This window comes from Macaca nemestrina, chromosome 11 (genome assembly GCF_043159975.1).
Source record: "Macaca nemestrina isolate mMacNem1 chromosome 11, mMacNem.hap1, whole genome shotgun sequence".
Taxonomy (NCBI): domain Eukaryota; kingdom Metazoa; phylum Chordata; class Mammalia; order Primates; family Cercopithecidae; genus Macaca; species Macaca nemestrina.
In genome coordinates this window covers 128695718-128711474 of record NC_092135.1, presented here as the reverse complement: position 1 = coordinate 128711474, position 15757 = coordinate 128695718, and the positions used below count along the sequence as shown (strand labels likewise).

General features: G+C 43.0%; 1 protein-coding gene and 1 non-coding gene across 9 annotated transcripts in view; one reads left to right on the top strand and one right to left on the bottom strand.

Moving 5' to 3' along the window:
• The window catches only part of LOC105473950 (nuclear body protein SP140-like protein), a 40833-nt gene that overhangs the window by 9996 nt on the left and 15080 nt on the right, over positions 1 to 15757 (top strand). The gene's annotated exons all lie outside the window — the stretch shown is intronic.
• Positions 15446 to 15549, bottom strand: LOC112425235 (U6 spliceosomal RNA). The gene has a single exon (XR_003016307.2). It is a non-coding gene; the product is annotated as a U6 spliceosomal RNA (small nuclear RNA).

Here is a 15757-nt window from a genome sequence, read left to right as displayed (position 1 = left end):
TTTTGCTTTTGCTGCCTGTGCTTTTGGTGTCATACTAAAAAAAACCTTTGCCAAGACCAATGACATGGAGCTTTTCTCCTCTCTTCTTCTAGAAGTTTACAGTTTTAGGTCTTACATTTAACTCTTTAATCTATTTTGAGTTAATTTCTGTGTATTGTGTAAGGTAAAGATCCAGTTTCATTCTTCTGCATTTGGATATTTCATTTTTCCAACATGATTTATTGAAGATACTATCATTTTCTCATTGTGTATTCTTGGTGCCTTTGCTGAAGGCTAGTTGACCATGTATATATGGGTGTATTTCTGAACTTTCTATTGGGTTCAATTGGTCTATGTGCCTGTTTTTATTTATTTATTTATTTATTTGAGACAGAGTCTCACTCTGTTGTCCAGGGTGGAGTGCAATGGTGTAGTCTTGGCTCACTGCGACCTCTGCCTCTCGGGTTCAAGTGATTCTCATGCCTCAGCCTTCCAAGTAGCTAGGATTACAGGTGCCCATCACCATGCTCAGCTAATTTTTGTACTTTTAGTAGAGATGGGGTTTCATCATGTTGGCCAGGCTGGTCTCAAACTTCTGACCTCAGGTGATCCACCTGCCTCAGCCTTCCAAAGTGCTGGGATTATAGGCATAAGCCACCATGCCTGGCCTATGTGTCTATTTTTAATACAAGTACTATACTGTTTTAATTACTGTATCTTTGTAATATACTTTGTATGAGCCACCATGCTTGGCCTATGTGTCTATTTTTAATACAAGTACTATACTGTTTTAATTACTGTATCTTTGTAATATACTTTGGGATCAGGATGTATGATGCCTCTATCTTTATTCTTCTTTCTCAAGATTGCCTAAGCTATTTGGGGTCTTTTTTGGCTCCACACAAATTTCAGGATTTAAAAAAAATTTCTGTGAAATACATCATTGAATTTTCATAGGGATTGCCTGAATCTGCACATCACTTTGTATAGTATGAGCATTTTAATGGTATTAATTATTCTATTTGTATCTTCTACAATTTCTTTCATCCGTGTTTTATGGTTCTTATTGTACAGATCTTTTACCTCCTTGGTTAAACTTATTCTTAAGTTTATTCTTTTTGATGCCAGTTTAAATGGGAATGTTTTCTTAATTTCATTTTCAAGCAGTTTGTTGTTAGTATATATTATAGAAATGCAACTAATTTTTTATTTTATTTTTTCTTTTTCAAATTTTATTTTAGATTCGGGGGGGAGGTATAGATGTGCACATTTGTTTCAAAGGTCTATTGTGATGCTGAGGTTTGCAGTATGATCGTACCTGTCATCTAGGTAGTGAGCTTAGTATCCAATAGGTGGTTTTTTTAACCCTGGCCCTCCTCCCTCCCCTCTCTTTAGTCCCCAGTGTCTACTGTTCCCATCTTTATGTCCATGTGTATCCAATGTTTAGCGCCTACTTATAAGTGAGAACATGTAGCATTTGGTTTTCTGTGTCTGCATTAGTTTGCTTAGGATAATGACCTCCAGCTGCGCCATGTGGAGAATCATTTTTTTATTGCTGTGTAGTATTCCATGGTGTATGCATACTACAGTTTCTTTATCCACTCCATCACTGATGGGCACCTGGGTTGATTCCATGGCTTTGCTATTGTAAATAGTGCTGCAGTGAACACATGGGTGCATGTGTCTTTTTGGTTTATTTATTTTTACCCAGAGGAAAATGATTTATTTTCCTCTGGGTATGTACGCAGTAATGGGATTTCTGGGTTGAATGTTAATTCTGTTTTAAGCTTTTTGAGAAGTCTTCAAACCACTTTCCAGAGTGGCTGAAGTAATTAACATTCCCAAGAACAGTGTGTAAGCCTTCTCTTTTCTCTGTAGCCCTGGCTGACATCTCTTATTTTTCTTTTTTGTGTAATAGCCATTCTGACTGGTGTGAGATAGTATCTAATTGTGGTTTTAATTTGCATTTCTCTGATGATTAGGGATGATGAACATTTTTTCATATGTTTGTTGGCTGCTTGTATGTCTTTTTTTGAGAAGTGTCTGTTCATGTCCTTTACCCACTCTTTAATGGGATTATTATTATTTTAAAAAAATATTTATTTATTTGAGACAGTGTCTTGCTCTTTACCCAGGCTGCTGTGCAGTGGCACAATCTCAGCTCACTGCAGCCTCAACTTCCCGGGCTCCAGCCATCCTCCTGCTTCAGCTTCCTGAGTAGTTGGGACCACAGGCGCGTAATGTTATTTTTGTCATTTCTGATTGTGCTTATTTGAATCTTCTGTTTTTCTTTGTTAATCTAGCTAGCAGTCTATGTATCTTGTGTATCCTTTCAAAGAACCAATTTTTTGTTTCATCAATCCTTTGTATGCATTTTTGGATCTCAATTTTGTTTGATTTTGCCCTGATTTTAGTTATTTCTTTTCTTCCTCCAGCTTTGGGGTTTCGTTCTTGTTTTTCTAGTTCCTCTAGGTGCAATGTGAAATTGTTAATGTGAGCTCTTTTTAAATTCTTAATGTAGGTGTTTAGCATAATGAACCTTCTTCTTAATGCTGCTTTTGCTGTATTCCAAAGATTTTGGTATGTTGTGTCTCTGTTTTGATTAATTTCAAATACTTTTTTGATTTCTGCCTTAGTTTTGTTGTTTACTCAAAAGTCATTCAAAAGCAAGTTGTTTACTTGCTATGTAATTGTGTGGTTTTGAGATATCTTCTTGGTATTGATGTATATTTTTGTTCCACTGTGATCTCAGAGTCTGCTTGGTATGATTTTAATTTTTTTGAATTTATTGAGACTGACTTTATGGCCAAACGTGGTTAATCTTTTTTTTTGTTTGTTTGTTTGAGACGAAGTCTCACTCTGTTGTCCAAGCTGGAGTGCAGTGGCACAATCTTGGCTCACTGCAACCTCCACCTCCCGGGTTCAAGCGATTCTCCTGCCTCAGCCTCCTGAGTAGCTGGGACTACAGGCGTGTGTGGCCATGCCCGGCTAATTTTTGTATTTTTAGTAGAGATGGGGTTTTACTATGTTGGCCAGGCTGGTCTTGAACTCCTGACCTTGTGATTCACCTGCCTTGGCCTCCCAAAGTGCTGGGATTACAGGCATGAGCCACTGCGCCCAGGCATGGTTAATCTTAGAGTATGTTCCCTGTGCAGATTAGAAGAATGTATACTCTGTGGTTGCTGGGTAGTGTATTCTGTAGAAGTCTGTTAGGTCCAATTGGTAAAGTGTCAAATTTAAGTCTAGAATTTCTTTGTTAGTTTTCTGTCTTGATGATCTGTATAAAGTTGTCAGTGGGGTGTTTAAGTACCTCACTGTTATTGTGTGACTGTCTACATCTTTTTGTAGGTTAGAAGTACTTGTTTTGTGAATCCTGGTGCTCCAATGTTGGGTGCATGTATATTTAGGACAATTAAGTCTTGTTGTTGAATTGAACCCTTTATCATTATGTAATGCCCTTCTTTGTTCTTTTTTACTTTGTTGGTTTAAAGTCTGTTTTGTCTGATATGTGATAGCAACCCTTGCTTTTTTGTTTTCTGTTTGCGTGATAGATCTTTCTCCATCCCTTTACTTGGAGCCCATGGCTGTTGTTGCACGTAATAGGGGTCTCATGGAAACAGCAGACAGTTGGGTCTTTTTTTTTTTAATCCAAATTGCCACTCTGTGACTTCTTTCTTTCCTTTTTTTTTTTTTTTTTTTTGAGACAGAGTTTCACTCTTGTCGCCCAGGCTGGAGTGCAGTGGTGCGATCTTGGCTCACTGCAACCTCTGCCTCCCGGGTTCAAGTGATTCTCCTGCTTCAGCCTCCTAAGTAGCTGGGATTACAGGCACACGCCACCATGCCTGGCTAAGTTTTGTATTTTTAGTAGAGACAAGGTTTTGCCATGTTGACCAGGCTGGTCTCGAACTCCTAACCTCAGGAGATCTGCCTGTCTTGGCCTCCCAAAGTACTGGGATTACAGGTGTGAGCCACCATGCCTGGCCCACTCTGTGACTTTTTTTTTTTTTTTTTTTTTTTGAGACAGAGTCTCGCTGTGTCGCCCAGGCTGGAGTGCAGTGGCCGGATCTCAGCTCACTGCAAGCTCTGCCTCCCGGGTTTTTATGCCATTCTCCTGCCTCAGCCTCCCGAGTAGCCGGGACTACAGGCGCCCGCCACCTCGCCCGGCTAGTTTTTTGTATTTTTTAGTAGAGACGGGGTTTCACCGTGTTAGCCAGGATGGTCTCGAACTCCTGACCTTGTGATCCGCCCGTCTCGGCCTCCCAAAGTGCTGGGATTACAGGCTTGAGCCACTGCGCCCGGCCGACTCTGTGACTTTTAAGGAGGGACATTTAGACTGTTTACATCCAAGGTTAATATTGATATGTGAGATTTTGTTCCTGTCATGATGTTGTTAGCTGGTTGCTTTATAGTCTTGATTGTGTAGTTGCTTTACAAGGCCTGTGGGCTAAGTATGCAAGGGTGTTTTTGTAGTAGGAGGTATTGTTCTTTCATTTCCGTGGTTAAAACTCCCTTAAGGATCTTTTGTAAGCTTAGTCTACTGGTAATGAATTCCCTTTGCATTTGCTTGTCTGCAAAGGATTTTATTTCTCCTTTGCTTATGAAGTTTAGTTTGATGGGATATGACATTCTTGGTTGGAATTTCTTTTCTTTAAGAATGCTGGGCCAGGCGCGGTGGCTCAAGCCTGTAATCCCAGCACTTTGGGAGGCCGAGACGGGCGGATCACGAGGTCAGGAGATCGAGACCATCCTGGCTAACACGGTGAAACCCCGTCTCTATTAAGAAATACAAAAAACTAGCCGGGCAAGGTGGCGGGCGCCTGTAGTCCCAGCTACTCGGGAGGCTGAGGCCAGAGAATGGCGTAAACCCGGGAGGCAGAGCTTGCAGTGAGCTGAGATCCGGCCACTGCACTCCAGCCTGGGTGACAGAGCGAGACTCCGTCTCAAAAAAAAAAAAAAAAAAAAAAAGAATGCTGAAAATAGGTCCCCACTCTTCTGGCTCGGAAGGTTTCTGCTGAGAAGCCTGCTGTTAGACTGTTGGGGTTCCCTTTGTACATGATCTGACCCTTTCCTCTAGCTGCCTTGAAGGTGTTCATTTTTGCATTGACCTTGGAAAGTCTGACGACTATGTGTCTTGGGTATGGTTGTCTTGTATAATATCTTGCAGGTGTTCTCTGAATTTCTTGAATTTGCATATTGACCTCTCTAGTGAGACTGGAGAACTTCTCATGAACAGTACACTCAAATATGTTTTCCGAGTTGCTTACTCTCTCTTCTCTCTGAGGAATGCCTATGAGTTATAGGTTTGGTCTCTTTATATAATCCCAAATTTCTCAGAAGTTTTGTTCATTCAAAAAAAATTTTTTTTCTTTATTTTGTCTGACTGTGTTGATTCAAAGGGTCAGTCTTCAAACTCTGAAATTCCTTCCTCAGCTTGGTGTAGTCTATTGTTAATGCTTCCAATTGTATTTTGAAATTTCTGTAGGAAAATTTTCAATTCTACAAGTTCAGTTTCGTTCTTTCTTAAAATGACTGTTATTTTTCAGTTCTTGGATTGTTTTACTGGCTTACGTGGATTGGGTTTCAACTTTCTCTTGAATCTTGTTAAACTTCTTTGCCATCCAGATTCTGAACTCTATATCTGTTATTTCAGACATTTCAATCCATTGCTAGGGAGCTAGTGCAAACCTCTGGAGGCAAGGAAATACTCTGACTTTATGAATTGCCAGAGTTCTTGTGCTGATTCTTTCTCATTGGAGAAGGCTAGTGTTTCTTTATCTTTTTGAAGGTGCTGTCATCTGGATAGGGCTTTTTGTTTAGATATTCTATTTTTCCCATGAGGGTTTGAGTGTGGTGTATGTTGTGTGCAGTTGATGGACTTTGTTTCTGGGTGCCTCCATGGGGCCAAAGCTCTGTACTCGTTTCTTAGTTGTGGCTAATTTTCTGTCTTGTGTTTCACAGGCGATGTGTGTTGAAGGAATTTATTTTTGTGTGGTGGTGTAATTCAGGCTGTGATCCAGTCAATGGTGTTGGTGTTTAAGAGTAAGGACCAGCAGACAGGTCTTACTCAGCTATGTGCTTTTTTTTGTTGTATTTCAGTGTGTTTGCTGCAGTGCTCTGGGGAAGGGGAGTTGGGGGGATGAGAAATGGTTCTCTCACCAAGTTTATTCCCGGGCCTTGGCCAAGTTTATTTCTGGGCCTTGGCTCCAAGGCCCAGGAGGGCTGTACTTCCCCCTTAGGGGCGGTCCAAGCTAAAGGTTAGGTCACCGGGAGACCTGGAAACTTCCTGGGGACCTGTTGGTTCTCTGTGCTTGGCAGAATCAGGATGGGTTGTAGGGTATGTCTGTGGGTCATCTGTTGGTGCACTGGGTCAGGGTGGAGGATTCCCTGGGCAGGGTGGTGGTGCTGTGGGTGGGCAGCTGGTTGGTACCTGTGGCCTGGGGTTTTTTACCCAGCAGACTGTTGTGGACCATGTAGCTCATTCTCCCCCAACTGGATCACCCACCACTGTCTGCCCCTGGGGTAGGCCTGACCAGCTAGTTTTACCCTTAGCCTTTTGTGCCCGGATCATTGGGCTATTAGGTGTTCTGGGCCATGGGGCTCCCTTGGGCAGAGGCTGCAGCTGACCTACACCCTACCTGGATGGGTCTTGTGAGGGATACATGCCAAGCTCCTGCACCAGCGCATGAACCCGTGCCTTCCTCTTCTCAGTGTCTGAGAGTGGGGGCTCCTCTACTGCTTGAGCTCAGGCTACAGATCCCAGCTCAATACCCCTGAGCAGTGTACACAAACCCTGGGCAATTGGGACTAGGACCGTGGCTTTGTTCTCTAGTCCCTCTAGGTTGAGCACTGGCTGTGCTGGGGGCTGAACTGCTCCCAGGCCACCAGCCAAACCTTCAGACAGGGCAGTGGAGACCATACTCTTGGCGGGAGCAGTGAGGCAGGGGCCCTGGGAGGGGCTGGTGTACAGAGCGGCATGTAGATCAGATGCACCTGGTCCTGCGGAAAAGGCCCTGCTCTCTCCCAGGCTGGCGGTCCTCAGGGGCTACAGTCATTCAGAGCAAGACCGAGAGCCTCGGGGGATAGGTGCCTATGGTTGTGTATCACTGCAGCTGCCCCACGAGCAAAACCTGGACTCCACAGAGGTTCCAACTCTGCCTCTGCCTGCTCTTCAGACATTCACTCTGCCATTTCAAATGTCTGTGGGGGTCGCTGGGTTCTCCTGTAGCTGGGATCCCAGGGGCCTGCGACAGGAGAATGGTGCCTCACAGTTCCTCCCTTAGGTCCTGTTCAGGACTAGCATCTGGTCCTAGCACTCGACAATCCCGTGCAGGCTTCCCAGCTTCCTCCATCTTCAGCCTCAATGTCTGCGTTGCCTCTCTATCCAGTTTCAGTATTTTCTCTCAGAAGATCAATCCAAGGTGTGATGGTTTACTTGGTAGACTCGTTTCTCTCAGTGGGAGAAATGTTTCCCGGCTGCACCTAGTTGGCTGTCTTGTCCTGCCCCCGATAATGCACTTTTTAATGTTGATTTTGTATCCTGCAATTTTATGAAATTTGTTTATTAGTTCTAACAGGTTTTTGGTGGTGTCTTTAGGGCTTTCTATATGTAAGATCATGTCATTTACAAACAGACAATTTTTCTTCTTCCCAAGCCTGGTTCTTAAACGGATCCTATTTTTTCCTGTTTCTTTTTATTTCTTCCCAAACCTCTTCTGTTCACATAATAAATTCTGAAGATTTTTAAAGTTAGGATCTACAAGTTAACAAATATCTTGACTCAAATTGGCCTCAATAAAGAGAATATGTTCACCCTGAGGTTGGTGGTTCCTCTCATGGCCATAAGATGACTGCTGGCAGCAGCTGGGAGACGAGGCCTTGTTTAGAACCACAGGGTGAGGAAGGCTGGCTGGTTTTGCACAGAAGCTCCAGGAAAACTGTCCTTGCATGTCATCGGTGCAAACTGGCTTAGTCCTGACCATCCATGAGCCAGTGACCAGAGAGGCAGAGACATGACCACAACTGGTTTGGGGGAGTCATCTGAGGCAGAGGGGATTTGCAGAGCCAACCAGAGTGTCCTCTCTCTTTAAGCCAAATGCTCTGACATAGGTTCTTTAATCACCTTACCACTTAGGTTTGTGTTTATTCTGAATCTTAACCAAGAAACTGATATGTTCCCCAGTGTAGAGATCCTCATTCCTTTTATTTTGAGATGGAGTCTTGCTCTTGTCGCCCAGGCTGGAGTATAATGGCACGATCTTGGCTCACTGCAACCTCCACCTCCCGGGTTCAAGCGATTCTCCTGCCTTAGCCTCCCAAGTAGCTGGGACTGTAGGTCTGTGCCACCACATCTGGCTATTTTTTTTTTTTTTTTGAGATGGAGTCTTACTCTGTCTCCCAGGCTGGAATACAGTGGCACAATCTTGGCTCCCTGCAACCTCCGCCTCCTGGGTTCCAGTGATTCTCCTGCCTCAGCCTCCTGAGTAGCTGGGATTACAGGCATGCATCACCATGCTTGGCTAATTTTTGTATTTTTAGTAGAGATGGGGTTTCACCGTGCTGGCCAGGCTGGTCTCGAACTCCTGACCTCGTGATCTGCCTTGGCCTCCCAAAGTGCTGGGATTACAGGAATGAGCTATCGCACCCAGCCAAATTTTTATATTTTTAGTAGAGACAGGGTTTTGCTATGTTGGCCAGGCTGGTCTTGAACTCGACCTCAGGTGATCCGCCCATCTTGGCCTCCCAAAGTGCTAGACTTACAGGCGTGAGCCACCATACCCGGTCTCTGATTCCTTTTTTTTGAGACGAAGTCTCACTCTGTCCAGGGTGGTGTGGAGTTGCATAATCTCAGCTCACTGCACCCTCCACCTCCTGGATTCAAGCAATTCTCCTGCCTTACCCTTCCTAGTAGCTGGGATTACAGGCATGCACCACCAGGCCTGGCCAAGATCCTCGCTCCTTTCAATCTTCCCAGTAAGAAGTCCACTACACAGTTGGGTCTGAAATAAGGAAAATTTCCTTGCAACTCACTACCACGGTGAGGCCTCCTTCAGTGGGGAGATATGATTTCAGCGGAAGAGGAGGGAAGATGGGGATTGAGATAAACTGCACCTACAGGAGGCCTGCCAAGGTTCACCTGGATGGAATTCCAAAGAAAAGAAAGACAAACAGGCTGGGCGTGGTGGCTCATGCCTTAATCCCAGCACTTTGGGAGACTGAGGCAGGCAGATCACGAGGTCAGGAGATCCAGACCATCCTGGCTAACGCAGTGAAACCTCGTCTCTACTAAAAATACAAAAAAAAAAAAAAAAAAAAAAAAGCCGGGCATGGTGGCGGGTGCCTGTAGTCTCAGCTGTTTGGAAGGCTGAGGCAGGAGAATGGTGTGAACCCGGGAGGCGGAGGTTGCAGTGAGCCGAGATCCTGCCACTGCACTCCAGCCTGGGCGACAGAGTGAGACTCTGTCTCAAAACAAAAACAAAACAAAACAAACAAAAAAAGAAAGACAAACAGAAGTTGAGACTGTTAGCTTTGAAGTATTTAACAGTTCCTGGTTCTAATAGCCCAAAGGTCAAAGGAAGAATGTTTCTCAAGGTGAGGTCTCCTGATCACTCTATTGGAGTCAGTCGGGTTGCACAAACACTGAGACACTTGGTCTGTTAAAAGAAAAACTTAAGCTGAATTAAATTTAAAGGAGTTATTTTATTTATTTATTTGAGATGGAGTCCTACTCTGTCGCTCAGGCTGGAGTATAGTGTGGTGCAAACTCAGCTCACTGCAACCTCCGCCTCTTGGGTTCAAGCGATTCTCCTCCCTCAGCCTCCCAAGTAGCTGGGATTACAGGTGCGCACCACTGCACCTGGCTAATTTTTGTATTTTTAGTAGAGACAGGGTTTCACCATGTTGGCCAGGCTGGTCTTGAATTCCTGACTTCAAGTGATCCACCCACCTCAGCCTCCCAAGGTGCTGTGCCTGGCCTGGAATGATTTTTTTTTTTAAAGACTCCAGGAAGGCCAGGTGCGGTGGCTCCTGCCTGTAATCTCAGCACTTTGGGAGGCCAAGGTGGATGGATCACCCGAGGTTAGGAGTTTGAGACCAGCCGCCAACATGACGAAACCCCATCTCTACTAAAAATACAAAACTTAGCTGGGCTGGTGGCACGCGCCGGTAGTCCCAGCTACTCAGGAGCTGAGGCAGAAGAATTGTTTAAACCCAGAAGGCAGAGGTTGCAGTGAGCTGAGATCATGCCAGTGTACTCCAGCCAGGGTGACGGAGTGAGACCTTGGTCTCAAAAAAAAAACAAAAAAAAGACTGGGAGATGGGAACTCAGTTATGGTGTGTTATTAGCAGCTAGGGTACGACATTGCAATGCAGGTCTTTCTATTGACTAGGGCATGGGGTATAGAATCAAAGGGTTATTTCTGAACCACAATAGTTCTAATCCTCCCAACAACCATCCGAGGAACACCAAAGTGCTTTGTTCTTGCCAAGGGAGTCAGAGAAGTCAGCACATTTGGGCCACTCTCTTGCTCAGGTTAACTTGCCCCATAATGGTTGGGAGCAAAAGAGAGCAGCACTCTGGAGAGATGGCTCTGCTCAGAGGGAGCACATCCTGCCTCAGTGAAACGTGTGACACACAAGTGACAAGTCAGAGCCAGAGCGAGAGGGTGGGGGAAGGAGGGAGAGGGAGAGGGAGGGAGAAGGGAGAGAGAGGGAGAGACCCACGCATGTGCAGGACCTGCGTGTGCCTGTCCACCGGTGAAGATGTCCTCCATTGGGGTGCTAGGATGTATGCCCAATTTGTGTGGAGAGAAATGCAAACCAGGGTGGGGGGTGCAGGAGAAGAAGGACAGAAGCCTCGTTGACCCACATTTTTTATTACTTGGGCACAGAACCCTTATGTCCTGAGATTCTTCTTAAACAGTCAGCTGGGTGCAGTGGCTCACACCTGTAATCCCAGCACTTTGGGAGGCTGAGGTGGGCAGATTGCCTGAGGTCAGGAGTTCGAGACCAGTCTGGCCAACATGGTGAAACCCCATCTCTACTAAAAATATAAAAAAATTAGCGGGCGTGGTGGCGGGTGCCTGTAATCCTAGCTACTTAGGAGACTTAGGCAGGGGAATTGCTTGAACCAGGGAGGTGGAGGTTGCAGTGAGCCGAGATCATGCCACTGCACTCCAGCCTGGGCAACAGAGCGAGACTCCATCTCAAAAACAAAACAAAACAAAACCAAAAAACAAACCAAAAAACAGTCAGAAGTCAGATTCAGTGGAACATGCTTTGGAAAGCATCATTCTGGAGCACGGTCCCCCTGGGGCCCCTGAATCCTCCCCCACTTTTGGGCTCTGCTCACCTCAAACCCTGGATTCCAGCATCCCTGGGGTTCCCAGCTGCCTCCCTGTCTCTGCTCCACAGTTCTGCTCAGAGTTCTGGTCCCTGGTTTTAGTTCATGTCCCACTTTCATTCTCTCTTTGCTCCAATTTATCTTTAACTTTGTACTGATACATTTTCAAAAGTATTTTAAAAAGTCACTTCAAATCTTTGTTGAATAATATTAGAGTATGAGTAAAAAAAATCACTGTGTACACACAAAAATGTAGCTGGATCTTCATCTCACCCCTTAAGACCTAGATAATCTTGGTTCTCATCCCCTTGGCCCATCCCATGAGAAACCTTTCTGAGCTCCACTGCCTGGACCTCTCTAGGTCATTGATTTTGCTGGGTACATTTTCTACTTCCCCATGACTGCAGGTGAGAGTTTCACAGAACTTTTACCACTACATAACAAGGGTCTCCTTCCTTCAGATTGCACTAGTGTTTCTTCCATTTTCCCATACACTGCACTGACGTCTTCTGGAACACCTTTAGGTTTCCATCCACTGCTCTGTCCCACAGCCAAATGCCCCATGTTTTATGTTTTTGTTATAACTGCATCCTACTTCAAAATCTGTTCTAGTTATACTACTGTGAAATAAAAAACTACCCTACAGCAGTGATTTAAAACAATAAGTCTTATTTTATTTTGTGATACACCTGCAGTTTGGGCAGAGCTCAGTGGAGATGGTGTGTGTCTGCTCTAGATGGGTATCTCCTGGCAGCTTGACCAGGGCTGCAGCATCAACTACCAATATGGCGCACTACATGGCCGGCTGGCTGGGGCCCTCCTGTGGTTTAAGGCCTGGTCCTAAAATCAGCATAGCATTGCTTCTGCCATATTCAAACATTCTGTTGGTCAAGCAGTCACAGATCCCAGATTAAAGGAAAGGGGACATAGACTCCACCTCTCAATGGGAGGAGTGTCAAATTCTGGGGGTATTTTTTTTAAAGCCTCATATCTGTACTCTCTTTAAAAGGTTGGCTATTTTATCAACTTGACTCCTGCCTCTGGCCCCAGTGGTCCAGAGGTTTCTCTTTTTCCTCCCAGGCTGTTTTTTAGAAACTCTAAGGGCATTCCCCCAACTTTATGATGTAGAGCATTTCAGCTTCCTCCAACCTATATCCAAATGCTTGGGGTCTAACTTGTCCAGTCAAGGTCATAGTGTGCCCCGCCAACTCATAGGCCTGAGAGAGGCTTGGAAGTTTCTTTCTGTCTTTCCATTTTTTTTTTTTTTTTTTTCTCCCATGGCCATGTCTGCAAGGGGAGGAGGCAAACATAGAGGTTTATTTCTCTCTAACATAACTATGTTACTTCACCTAGAAATAACTTCAGTCAACTTTGGTCAAATAGACTTTTCCGCCCTCTTTCCTTTGCATAAACACATGGTTCCCTGACTTCCATGGACTCCTCGGAGTTGGCCTCCTGTTCCTCCTCCTTGGGCTGCACCCTCTTCTGGTCCTCCAGACATGATTCTGTAAGTCCTTTTTAATTCCCTGCTACCGTATTTTCGCAAGAGTTGAGAAACTCCAAGTATCTGTGGCCTGGTTTTCACAAATACAGAGGCATTCATAAATATTAATACTTCCACTTCCCTTTTCTACTTTCTGGGTGAGACAGTTCAGACTTTTTGTTCTGGTCCCTGGGAGCCATGTTGGAAAGCCCAAATTGGGCCTGAAAGTGCATAGATGCTGGCAGATGGTGCATCAGCCCCCTTGGGGCACTGCAGCCTAGAAAGTAGCAGGAACAGGAAGGCAGCAGGTGAACAGAAGATATGCGTCTTTTTCTCCCTTCCTTTGTCATCTTTCTCCATGTGGGTTTTTATATGTATTTACTTGTACTCAGTTTTATTCCAAAACTTCTTTGAACTGGGTCATAAAACCAACTGCATATTGTAAAGTAGAAGAAACTAAACTCTGAGAAATCAGGTAAAAAGTGGCAAGTGATAGCTGGTGATGGAATGCTACCTATCGTAACTTACCCTTTTGCAAATGTTACCTAGGTGAGACAAAGACATTTGAACCCTGACGTTTCTTTTATTGGTTTTGCTTTGTTTTTCTTGGTATAGACCTGGGAGTGTAATTGCCTGGTCATAGGGTGGCTTTAGTAGACACTGCCAGTTTTCCAAAGTGGGTATACTAATTTTCACTCCACTAGCAATGTATGAGTGTTTCAAACAGCATTTTCCTCTCAACATTTGATGCTAGGTTTTTTTTTGTTTTGTTCTGTTTTTTTTTTTTTTTTTTTTTTAATCTTAGTCATTTTGGTGAATAGATAGTGATATCTTGGCATAGTGGTATCTCATTGAGCTTTTACTTTGCTTTTCCCTGAAAAACAATGCTTTTGAGCACTTTTTGATATGTTTATTGGTCATTCGAGTATTTTGTTATGAAATGCCTGTTATTTTGCCCATTTTTAAAAAAAATTGGGGATTTTTGTGTTCTTCTAATTACTAGACATTCTACATGTTTTACATAGAAGTCTTCTGTTAGATATGTGTTGTGAATATCTTCACATATTCTGTGGCTTTTTTTCACTCTCTTAATAGTGTCTTTTGATGAACAAAAGTTCTTAATTTTAAGGAAGTCTAATTTGTCAGTGGTTTCGTTCATAGTTAGTGTTTTGGGATCTTTTGCGAGAAATCTTTGCCTACCTTGAGCCAAGAAGATATTATACTACCTGCTCTAGAAGCTTTACTATTTTATCTTTCACGTTTAGGTCTATGATTCATTTGAAATAAAGTTTTGTGCATGGTATGAGGTAGGGTGTTCAATTGCTTCAACACCATTTCATGAAGAGACCATCCTTTTCCCCGCTGAAATGTGGCAGTGTCTTTGTTGTAAATTTGGTGACCTTATGTGTGTGTTTCTCTTTCTTGTAGTCTCTGTTGATTTATATGCTTGTCTTTATGCCCATATCATGTTGTCTTAGTTATTGTAACTTTATATGAAGTTAAAACATTGTGATTCTTTTTCAAGACTCTTTTGGTCTTTTGCATTTTCATTTATATTTTAAAATCAGTTTGTCTGTTTCCACAAACAATTCCACTTGAATTTTATTAAAATTATATTGAATCTGTGAATCAGTTGGGGAGAATTTACATATTAATATTTAGTCTTCAATCCACAGATATACCTTTCCATTTATTTTGGCTTTCTTTAATTTCTCTCAGCAAAAGTTCTATGATTTTCAGTGTAGTGTTCTTGAACATCTTTTGTTAGATTTACCTTTATTGTTAGTGGTTTTGATGCTTCTGAAAAGGATATTGTTTTTCTATTGTTATTTAAACTTGTAATTTGCTAGTATACAAAAACACAATTTATTTTTGCATATTAACCTTGAATCCAGATACTTTACTGAAATTACTAATTAATTCTAATAGTTTATTCATTCCTTTAGATTTTCCAAGTATATAGTCATCTGCAAAATATGGTAGTTATATTTCCTCCCTTTTGGGTTTATTCTTTTTATTTCTTTTTCTCACCTTATTGCATTGTCTAGGATTTCTAGTAAGTGTTAAATGGAAATGGTGACAGTAGACATTTTTGTCTGGTTCTCAAATTGAGTGGGGAAGTATTTAGTATTTCACATTTAAGTATAGTGTTAGTCATAGGGTTTTGTTTGTTTATATACTTCATTATATTAAAAAAGTTACTTTCTATTCTTAGTTTTCTGTGAGTTAAAAATCATGAACAGGTATTTTATTATATTTTCACTTTTTCTGGATCTATTTAAATTATCATTTTTTTCCCTTTATTTTGTCAATCTGGTGATATTTAGTTCCTGATTTTTTTTTTTTTTTTTGAGACAGAGTCTTGCTCTGTTGCCCAGGCTGGAGTGCAATGGCACAATCTTGGCTCACCACAACCTCTGCCTTGCAGGTTCAAGCGATTCTCCTGCCTCAGCCTCCTGAGTAGCTGGGATTACAGGTATATACCACCATGCCATGCCCGGCTAATTTTTGTATTTTTAGTAGAGATGGGGTTTCATCATGTTGGCCAGGCTGGTCTCGAACTCCTGACCTCGTGATCTGCCCGCCTCAGCCTCCCAAAGTGCTGGGATTATAGGTGTGAGCCACAGTGCCCGGCCTCCTGATTTTTTTTAATGGTATGTTTTACAAATTTGTGTGTCATCCTAGTTCAGGGGCCATGCTAATCTCTGTATTATTCTGATTTTAGTGTATGTGCTGCCGAAGGAAGCACCATTTCCTGATTTTTAAATGTTAAAAAATTCTTGCATTCCTGGAATAAGTCCCACTTAGTCATGATGTATTATTCTTTTTAACTATTGCTGGATTTGACTTGCTAATGTTTTGTTGCTGTTTTCCCATCTCTGTCCATGGGAGATAGTAACCTGTGCTTTTCATTTTTGTAATGTCTTTGTCAGGTTGTGTATCAGAATTATGCTATC